This window comes from Amblyomma maculatum, chromosome 1, assembly GCF_055883805.1.
Source record: "Amblyomma maculatum isolate TAMU_Amacu chromosome 1, ASM5588380v1, whole genome shotgun sequence".
Classification (NCBI taxonomy): Eukaryota; Metazoa; Arthropoda; class Arachnida; order Ixodida; family Ixodidae; genus Amblyomma; species Amblyomma maculatum.
This window is the reverse complement of record NC_139344.1, coordinates 67,827,078-67,838,439: the sequence shown is the minus strand read 5'-3', so window position 1 is coordinate 67,838,439 and position 11,362 is coordinate 67,827,078. Positions and strand designations below refer to the sequence as shown.

The 11,362-nt window shown below is 45.5% G+C and overlaps 1 long non-coding RNA gene across 1 annotated transcript; it reads right to left on the bottom strand.

The window, feature by feature from the left end:
- Positions 1-2,279: 2,279 nt before the first annotated feature.
- On the bottom strand, positions 2,280-9,570 carry LOC146202718 (uncharacterized). Its single transcript, XR_014703732.1, has 3 exons — positions 9,439-9,570; positions 7,925-8,050; positions 2,280-3,139 (listed from the first exon to the last, which is right to left on the bottom strand). It is a non-coding gene; the product is annotated as an uncharacterized LOC146202718 (long non-coding RNA).
- Between the last annotated feature and the right edge of the window lie 1,792 nt (positions 9,571-11,362).

Here is an 11,362-nt window from a genome sequence, read left to right as displayed (position 1 = left end):
TTTAACTGCAAAGCCTATTGAAAGCTAATATGTTTGTGTGCATTTTTACTAGGGGGCGAAATGAACCAGCTTCCTTTAATATCTTAGCCAGAACACAAACAATGCATCATTGAAATGTAGTTTGAATTCCAGTTTCACCATGCATAACAATTGTCCATTCAGTTTGGATGTTCATTAGGAATAACAATTCTAACCTGTAAGATGACCAGAACTTAGCAGCCCATAATAAAAATAAGTTGCTTGTTTACAGAGAGTTAAAACTATGCAGTTGGGACTAAGTACTTATTCCAGCTGGCAGGTCATCTGGAAACTGGAAGACATTTGATTATGTAAATTTATTTAGGACTGAAAATTCTAATTGGAAAGAATGAAAAGATGCCTAAATGGAATGAAGGCTTCAAAAGAAAGTGTAAATTCTGGAAACTCAATTGGATAATGCAAGACTCTGTAGCAGGATCTAGAACACACCTTTTACAAATGAACACTTGAAACTTAAAAGAGCACTGGCTGATACTCACCGCCACAGCTCTCAGAATAACTGACAGCATGGGTAAAACTACAGTAGGTGTTAGTGCAGTATACACCAGTGTTGTCCCTGTGAAGTGAAGAGCCACAAAGCAGAGGACTGCCATCCTTACTACTGCCAATATAAAAGTCCTTCTCAGAGCCACCCCATTGTTTCCTGGCAGGTCATGGGCCTTCGACTTCATCGTCATGTTTTCTCATTTTTAGTCTTTTGTAGGATGTATTGGGCCTTCGGTGGTCTGTCATGCAACACTGCATGACTAACCCACTGATTGCAAAGCCGTTAACCAACAGAGATATCTTTTCACTTCATGTGCGGCACAAACACAACATGCATAAAAGAGGCCACATGTCACTATTCCATCTTTCTTTACACATTCTTTCTTTAGCACACTCTAAAACTATTCCTGCAAAAAGCTATAGTTTCTTTTATGCAAAGCGACATGGCAATTACTGTAGCTTGAAACATTTTCAAAACGAAAAAATAAATGCATGAGGCGGCTCACAACGATTGTTTTTTGTAAAATTGTGTTGCTTCATAGGCAGTAACTTGAACAACACTGACAACATTTCTATTTACTTTGAAACAACCAAGGAGAAAATCTTAACCGGTGCAACTGGTTTAAGGAACAAACGTCCATTAAGCCATTGATCGGGTCCGTGTGACGTACCTTTAGCCACAGCCTAAAAAGAAAGACGGCAGCTGGCGCTTTTGCGTCGATTATCGCCATGTCAACAGTATCACTAAAAAAGACGTCTACCCTCTTCCCAGAATTAATGATGCCTTAGATTGCCTCCATGAAGCTACTTTTTTTCCATAGATTTACTGTCCGGGTATTCGCAAATCGCTGTTGACTAGCAGGACCGCGAAAAAATCGCCTTTGTCACACCAGACAGCATGCCGTTTGGTCTCTGCAATGCACCGGCGACCTTTGAACGAATGATGGACTCCCTTCTACGCCAACTTGCCTGTGCTACCTCGACGACGTCGTCGTTTTCTCGCTGACCTTTTCTTCGTACCTTGAACGCCTCACCAGTATTCTCAACGTATTCCGTACAGCCGGCCTCCAGCTCAATTCATCGAAACGCCAGTTTGGTCGCAGCCAACTCACCATTCTTGGACACATGGTTGACGCCTCCGGAGTATGACCTGATCCGGCAAAATTCACGCCGTCAAAGACTTTCCGCGTCCTCAGTGTTCGCAGGATGTGCGACTTTGACGGCCTCTGCTCTTACTTTCGCAGCTTTATCAAAGATTTCGCCCGTGCGTTTTCAACGCTTATAAGCTTACTGACGTCTCCCCTGTCTTGGCTCATTTCGATCCCTCAGCTTCCACTGAAGTTCGAACAGACGCCGGCGGATATGGGATCGGTGCAGTGATGGCTCAACACCAACATGGCAATGACCGCATCATCGCATATGGTAGCCGCTCCAACGCCGAACGGAATTATTCGATTAGTGAGCGCGTGTATGGGCTGTCGCTAAATTCCGACCTTTCTTATTCGGCCCTCCATTCTCAGTTGTAACCGACCATCATGCGCTTTGTTGGTCGTCATCTCTGAGAGATCCCGTCGGCCGTCTTGGTCGCTGGGCTTTGCGCCTTCAACAATACTCCTACAACGTCGTCTACAAGTCGGGGCGCCTTCATCAAGATACTGATTGTTTTTCTCGCTCTCCTTTAGCGCCCCCTGATCTCAGTGATGCAGAGGCAATTCCCTGTGTCTTCGCCCTCTTCAATCCCGCCAACCCAGACGGCCATAGACGTCCGACGGTCGACCGACGGACGTCCGTTTTCGGACCTTCGGACATCCGACGGAAGTCCGGTTATGTTCGATATACGTACAGCGGACATCCGTCGGACTATCGTTCGTGGATCCGGATCGCGTCCCACGGACGTCCGACGGGCAGCCGGAGGCGGACATTCGGACGTTTCCCGGAACATGCTTGCAGGGCCCGCTATTGGTGTAAAAACTTGCCAATAACATTTGTGTAAAGCTCAGCAAGCATGTGCCATGGAAATTTCAGTCACATACTAGTGCTCAATGCCTTTGTCGTGAGAGTAAAGCAGACAACAGAATATGCAACAGGTTCAAGTTTCCTGTTGTCTGCTTTACTTTCACGCACAAAGCACTGAACAGTAGTGTGCAATTATAACTTCCATCAAAGAGGCACATATGCTAGCTGAGCTTTACACAAATGCACCATTCCTGAAAACATGCTAAGTGCATAGGCATACCAGCATGCGAGGTTGTAAAAAAAAGCATTTTTTTTTGGCTTTATTGCAAAAACTGCATGCATAAATAGTCTACACTAAAAAAATATCGATGTTAAGGAATGGCATGGTAAAATGCAGGCCAACTGGAGTATTAAGAATCTACTTGAATAATTTTTTTTAATTATCCTTGGCCGTGACAGCTCTTCCCTTGGGGAGGTGGTGAAGGAAAAGGTATTTATTGAAACCTAATATTTCGGAATTAACGAGGAGATGATCAAGTTCTCTGTGGGTGGCCTCCGCAGGCCGGGATACCAGGAGCAGTTACTATCCTGTGCATTTGCTCGATCAGCTGTTGCTGGTCTTTCAGGCCTAAGATGGAAAGAACAGGCTGGGCTCCTCCTGCAATAGAAGGGAAAATGAAATTCAAGTTATCTGTGCTGAACTTTGATTACACATCTCCAAGGGCAACTGCCAGTTTCTCTCAATTGCTTTTTCCAGATGGCACTGTACGCATGCATCTCCATTCAGAACTGTCACATACTATATAGAAAGGTCATATAACTGCAGCAAAACCCATGCAGAATAAAAGATACAAACGTAGTTTGACCAGAACCTGGCATTCAGTATTTTAATGTTTTTATGTACAGCAAATGGCATCTGACCAAACATGGCATGTTATGCTTGCTGCTATGCGCCCTCAGCAATGCCCAAGACATGGAGTGCACATGCAGAGAAACTAAGCATAAAGCTGTATATGAACATAAAGCACAGCCAGAGCATTGCAGTATTACACAGGTACGCATTGGCGGCAGAAACCTGCCTTTTGAGCGGTTTAACAGGCAGATTTCTAAAGTCATTGTTCCTGCTCTGAAAAGAAGTGATCAATAATAACATCATTTAAAATTGTTACCTTTTTGTTCTGTAAACTGCACATTTCGCTGGTTTCCATGTACCCTCTACCGAAGACATTCCCTGGGCGTGTCGGGGGTATATCGACATCAACATCTAGGCTACAAGCGTCTAGAAAGTGTCTCCTTAGAGCAGCTGCGACGAAGGAACTTATCTGATAACATGCAAGCTGCTGCAGCAGAATAAAGATAGACATTTGACATGTGGCTAAAGCCCAATGTGGAAGCATAGCCCGCTGCAGTGATTGCGCAGTGTTCATGCTTCTGCAAGAGTTAAAAGTAAAGTTATTTGTTTGCCCACAGCGCTATATGTGACATTACAATAGCAAGGCTTATAGTTACACAAAACACAAAAAGCTGACAACCACAAGCTTCTGATGTATTACCGGCAGCATGCAGCATGGATGTTAGTTACTGAAATATGGTTGCATAATTCTGGCAACCAGCTGTGCATGTATGTCATGGATTTCTCAACTACGCACAACAAATTACAAAAAAAATAATAGTATTTATAAATGCAGCCAGCTGTTCACAAGCAACACTGTAGCTTTTTTATGGGGAAGGTAGTGGGCGCCAAAGAAACTGCCCCTGTAAAGGCACCTAATTTGCCCCTATGTAATATCGGGGACAAGTGTGTGGACTACACAAACTGCAATCAAAGCACATAACTTTTACATCGACCAGGAAACTCGGACCATACTTGTAGATGTGAAAGTTGAACGTTAGTTCTTTCATGTGTGCAAGAGAAATAAGGTCACAATTCGTTTACATCGCGATTCTAGTCCAAAATCTCCAGACATACTGTCCAGAGACTTTCGCCCCCGCAGTATAAGCCACCACTTGGGTAAGAGATTAGTAAAAGAAGTGTATAAAAGACATTAGTGCTGTTGGACACCCATAGCTATAAAAATGGTATTGACATTGGAGTACTGCCTTAAGGCGGGGCCTAGGGCATTACAAGAGCAAGAGTTAGCGTCCGCTGGTCCTCATTTGAACGAACAAAAAGAGGGGGGGGGGGGAAGAAATCTACCTCAACTACATGTTTTGAGTGACACCAAGCCGCAGTTAGTATCAAAGATATCACACAGTTTTGTGGAAGATTTGGGAGCGCTTTGCTGCTTTCTTACAGGATTGGACAAAAGAGCTCACCATCTTCAGAAAGGCACGTTATATAGAAATGAACATAGTGAATTTACTGCATCTGGCCACAACAACTTGCACACGGAGAGGAAGATGAACTGAAAATTTTATACATGAATGTACGTATTTACAACAGGTGAAACAATGACCATGATCTATGCCGAAGAGGAAAGAGATCAAAATCTAGCTCAGAACGAGTTCTCCAGGCCGCGGGGCCGTTTCATTAACTTCGGGACACCGCCCACATTTCTCATCCCCAATGACAACGAACTCACACATGACTGGCTAACAAACATTTTGGCATGTCTTTCCACTTTCATAAGTTCTTCATCCTCTCCCTAATACAAGCAATGCAAAAGGGACAACAAATTCGTTTCACAACAAACGGAATTTAGAGAATGGACCTCGAAATGATTGGCTCACTAGGTCACATGCCAAACTCTCTCCCCTAGGAAAAAAAAGAGAAAAAATAAATAGAACCCATCAAAACGGTGTCCCACGTGCGCAACCATTGCCCAAAGCTTGCATCCTTGGCGGCTCCTTTTACAGGGCAATTATTGCAATTATTGGCATCCGAGTCAGCACCATTGCGGACCACATCAGAAGAGCCAACCCACATCCTCCCGCTCTGCATCATACCGTCACTGTTACACACTTGCCCTTTTTCAACGCCGCCATCTCCCACCATTGTTGACATCCAGGGTTGGAATCCTCAACGAGACCCCACTCAGCGCGCCTGCACTGAATAATTGTCACTTTTATGGGCTCCCCAACAAGGAAGAGGGCCTTACACCCTTCAACCTGACAGTGTTTTTTCTTTGAACGATAAGCAGTTCTTCCAAAAGAGGTGCTCGTTTCAAAGCTGTGCTACCTCCGGGTGATGGGTCCAGTCAGAGTACTAAGGACCCCTTAGTACGCTTAGTACTAAGGACCCCTTAGTTGTATACTGTTCGTAAAGCTCCTGAAATAAAAATGAGCCCCCTACATGACACAGCAACGAGAACAAACTGCTTGTCCCCGCGTCTTCGAGTGCGACAGCAAAGTCCTCGGAAGAGGGGACTTCTTTCCCTCTCTGCCTATGTTTCCGTTAAGCACTGTAGCTGCTGTAGCTGCCTCTCTGTGCGCGTCTCTCTGCCTCCTGTCCGAGGGCAAGTGGGAGACGGCCGCAGCTGGGCATTGAACAGGTGACCCAAAAAGAGCAGACTAACAATGGTGCCTAGCATACCCACCGATCCCTTACAGAAATCATTAAAGAAATGAAAGCAATACATCAGATAACGCTACAATGTTTCTAAGTGCAAAGTCGACAACTCCAAGTCATATAAATATATGTACAGGGTCGTCCACTTCTAGCTATAACACAGACACTGCTTTCAAATCAACATTACGTACGAAACAGCCACATATCGATGCAAATCGGTGCACACACACAGGGACCCGGATGTGCTGCTTCACATGGCCTGCCACTTAGCTTTATTGTGTGGCCGGTTCGAACGCAACAGCGTTTTGAAGGCGGTGAGCATGTTATAGCTAGAAGTGGACGAGGCTGTACATCTCCGCACATTAACTAGACAGAAACAGTGCAGAGTAAAGTAACAATTCAGTGTCTAGCAACACTATTAAAAGGGGATAAAGGCCACGGGGGGCTACGATTATTAGTACCATTTTGCCTTTAAACTACAATAACATACTTGTTGCAAGCTTAAAATCAAAGATTCACACCTGTCCCACCCACAGCAATGGAACACACATCTGACTCAAGTCTGCAGAGAAAGAGCAAGCTAGACTATTACAGACGCACCCTTGGTTATTTTTCTGGCATTTCTGAGGGTGAAGAATCTGACTTGTCAGTAGCATGTATATGAATACGAATCCTATGAAATGCATCAGATTTTCTGGAGTGGCTTTTCTTTGCTGACCACATATGAGGTGAGCTATCCAACTTGGCCTAGGTTTATTCTATGAATAACAAAGCTATAGCTGGTACACAGTCGTTTACTCAGGCTGAACATGCGAGTGCGTGGCATGCACTTTTTGAGATGCCACTGCATCCATCGCAGCTGCACACCGTAGCGAAGAGGCAGACAGCGTGAAGTACCAGTTCTAGTCCCTCTACCACCACTGGGGTCTCAAACTAGGGACCCCTTGTTTTTGTCAGGTCAGGCCCCCTCAGGGTCAGCTAGTGAGTAACCTCCTGTATTTGTATCTGATGGCAATGTTTTCCACCACCACCCACAATACGCAGCTGCGCATCATAGCAGATGTGAAGCAACAGCTCCTGGTCCTTCTATGCATAAGCCACTTTGCCTTGATGCATGCTTGCGCACCATAGTAAAGAGGCAGACGACATGACGCAGCAGCTCATGGTACCTTTACACATGAGCCCCCCCATTGTACTTCGATACGCACCATAGCAAATATACAGACTACGCCACACAGCAGCTCCTGGTCCCTCTATGCATAAGCCATCTTGCCTCAATACGCACCTGCGTACCTAAGCGAAGAGGCAGACGTGAAGCTGCAGCTCCTGGGCCCTCCATGCACAAGCCACTTAGCATCAATGCACGGCTGTGCACTGTAGTAAAGAGGCGAAGGACGTTAAGCAGCAGCTCCTGGTCCCTCTACGCATCAGCCATTTTGCCTCGATGCGCATCTGCACACCGTAACAAACAGCCAGATGTGACAAAGAAGCTCCTGGCTTCTCTACACATAAACCACTTTGCCTCAATGCACGTCTGCACACCGGAGCAAAGAGGCAGATGACGTGAAGCTGGAGCGGCTGGTCCCTCTACGCACAAGCCACTTAGCCTTGATGCATGGCTGTGACGAATGCATTGCTATTTTGCAAACTGCATGCCACACATTCCCATTCAAGCTAAGAGTGGACGACTGTGTAAACGTAAAATACTGGTTATTTACTTCAATGGACAGTGACAAAAAGAAACATGGTGGACAATGTAAAAAGAATTTGCTGCATAAAGTTTGTTGAAACCAGTTCTACATCCTACATGTAAACAAGCTAAAACCTTAATGTCGAAGGGATGTCCTGTGTGTTTAAAATCATCACGCTCAAACAACTTCAACACTGACAATCATGATTCAATATTAATAATATAGATAATGATACAATACTCACTTTTAGCCATACCAAAGAAATGAGAATGCAAAGGGATGTTGCTGTTTTTACCCCGTGGATGACAGTTTTCCATGTTCAAAATGCTGCTTCCTGTTGGCCTACGAAATCGGCTACAGCAAATGGCATCTGAAAAATTTTTGGAAGCCTCATGCTAGTCTTCAACGAGAAAAGCATTGCCATACAGAAGCAGAACACAAATACTTTTACAACACACTAAAAGCACCAACTGCGGTGCTGTTTTTAGGATGACTAGGTAGAGGTTTTGCTGTAGCAAGCCAAATGTTAGCCTTCAATAAGGAAAGCATTCCCATACAGAAACAGAACAGAAAAACTTTTACAACACATTAAAAGCATCAATTGCACAAATGCTTGTAAGATGACCAGGTACAGGTTTCTGCTATAGCCCACATCATGTGACCAGCGGTTATCAGAAGCCTTGTATGTGAGCATGATGCCCTAGATTCAATTTATGGCTATCACTGTATTAACAAGCATGGGTTTAAAGCTACTTTAATATGATAATCTAAGAACATGGTAAGAGCTTTCAGTGCGAGACATAAGCTCAGTATCATGCACTATAAGGTGCTGCATGGCTCTAGTGTAGCTTTGGCATCATCTCGCTGTCAATATTGCAGTGAAGTTCTGAGGAGCCTTTGAATATCTGTAAGGACAAAGCAACAACAATTTTGTTTTCATCTCACTTTTGCTCAACTCTTTTTTTTTTTCTTTTTCTTTTTTTGAGCCCGCGGCTTGCATGGCCTCCCAGTATGCCTGTTTTGCATAAAAGAAGGCGTTGCAGGTACCAGAGCTTACAGCCCAACTGTATCGCGGCGGCGGTATGTCAAATTCGTGCCAGAACAGCGCAGAACAACGGGTCAAGAAAAAGACAAGTGCTGACTTTTTTTTTTCTCTCATCTCCTTGTCCGGTTGTTCTGCGCGGTTCGGTCCCACATGCATAACCAACATGCGCAAGGTGCTGTCCTGGTTCGTCAAAGCTGAAGGAGAGTACTAAACCTTTAGTTATTTAGTATCTACAGCCGTTTCTTCTAGAAACTGTAGTTGCCGTAAAGCTCGAGAGAGAAAGATCAGCGGCTGTCCATTATAAAAAATAATAATAATAATAAAAAAAAAAAAAAACACTCGCGACGTTTTCACAAGTGTAGGCATGTCGCACGATAGGCTCGAGGAGTGCAAAAGTTTTCTCGTATAGTTTTTACAACTCAGCACGTTGCGCATGGTTAACAAATTAACTCCTTTAAAGCTCGGGCAGGCACTCCTTTATCAGAGACAGAGAAGTTGCGCGGCTTACTGGCCAGCATCCAGTAATGCCGATAAAATGGCCCTCAGACTTGAGGCTGCACTTTAGTTAGTCGGCGCGGAGCCATCCTGTCAGTCTCGCCTAAAACACTCGACCGTTCGGCTGCTGTACAGAGCTGTTTCCTTACCCAAAAGCTACCACTATCGGTGCATCGAAAAGTTCCACTAAAGAAACAAAAGTTCGGTGAAATACTTACTTTGGAATCGGCGGGTGAACAAAGTGTGCCAGCCGCACAAAGCCACAGCAAAAACAATGCTAGCAGTGCATTACAACCGTAGGTATTTGTAACTGCGCAGAAAATACAGAACACCGAAACATGAAGCAATCTTCCATGACTAAACTTCAACTTGTCAGGTGGATTGGATTGGCTCATTTCAGATTTTTTTGAGGATAGGTTCGGTTTCGTTCTTTTTGAGCTTGCTGCTTGCTGCGTCTATTCAGCCACTGATTAAAATTTCACCGAAACATCATGATAGAAAAATGTTTAATGGTCATTTAACTTTTAATCAAAAATTTTTGATGGAAGAATTCAACGATGAAACAAGCGGAAAATAAAAAAAAACTGTTTAATGGAAACGCTTTCTATCGCATCGATTCGCTCTGGCATCGTATAATGCAGACTTGACGGTATTACTGATTTATACGCAGTTCAGACGAGCACGACGACTACAAACTATATCATAGCTGTGTAAAAGCAAATCCAGTGGCGGACGTACGGCGGCTGTCCGCTGGGCGAACGGATTCGACCATCCGCTTTCGTACGTACGCCGGAATTCCGGCGGACGTCCGAAATCGGCCGCCGAGTTGCGGCCGAGTTCGGTTGTCCGTCGGACGTCAGTGGCCGTCTGGGAATATAGCAGGCGAGCAGCGCAATGATCCATCTTTAAGATCCATCGTTGCAGGCCTGATATCTAGAAGAACAGATTCTTCTCTGCAACATTTTGTTGTTCAGGATGGAGTCCTCTACCACCGTAATTTTCATAATGACGGTTCTCCCCTCCTCTTGGAGATTCTCAAAAAGCTCCGCTGCTCTGTTATTGAAGAACTCCACGACCTGCCCACTGCTGGCCATCTCGGTGTGTCTCGCACTTACGACCGGGTACGGCGTGTTTTATTTTTTTGGCCGGGATTATACCGCTGCATCCGGCACTACATCGCAGCCTGCGACACGTGTCAGCGTAGGAAAAACACCATCGCGGCCACCAGCTGGCCTTATACAACTTATTGACGTTCCCCCGGAACCATTTTACTGTGTTGGGCTTGACCTTCTTGGCCCCTTCCCGACGTCACGGTCGGGTAACAAATGGATAGCAGTGGCAACATATTATGCAACACGTTTTGCCATCACACGAGCTGCGCGCTACGGATGTCTCTGGCTTTCTTCTATATACACAGCGTCATTCTCCATCACGGCGCTCATTGTCAATTAATCACCGACGGCGGCCGCTACTTTTTGTCCCGAGTTGTTGAAGGCATCCTGCGCTCATGTTCTACGAAGCATAAGCTCGCGACCGCGTACTATCCCCAAACCAACGGCCTTACCGAGCGCTTCAACCGCACACTTACGGACATGTTATCCATGTACGTATCACCTGATCACCAAGACTGGGACCTCGCTCTGCCATATGTGCCTTTGCTTACAATTCTTCCAAGCACGACACGACGGGTTATTCACCCTTCTTCCTGCTCTTTGGCAGGCACCCCGCTTTACCTATGGACACGCTGGTTACTCCTGCTGGCCGCCCCATAACTGCCTACGCACGTGACGCCATTGCGCAAGCCACTGAAGCGCGCCAAGTAGCCCGTAGTCGACTCATCGCCTCTCAGACTTCTCAGAAGTCTGCCTACGATAGGCGACATCGTCCCGTAACCTATGACCCTGGGTCCTTGGTTCTTTTATGGTCTCCTGCACGCCGCATTGGTCTCCTCGAGAACCTTTTGTCCCCCTATATATTGACGTATATAGAAGACGACGCAAAAGATGACATCTGAGACGATAAGCGCGAGCCTGGAAGTGAAAGAAGCTTGAACGCAAGACTCGTTCTGGTCGACCATTCAAACCATCTATCGCTAGGTTCTCCTTGGTGTTCTACCGAGACGTGACACTGGTGGAGGTGCTG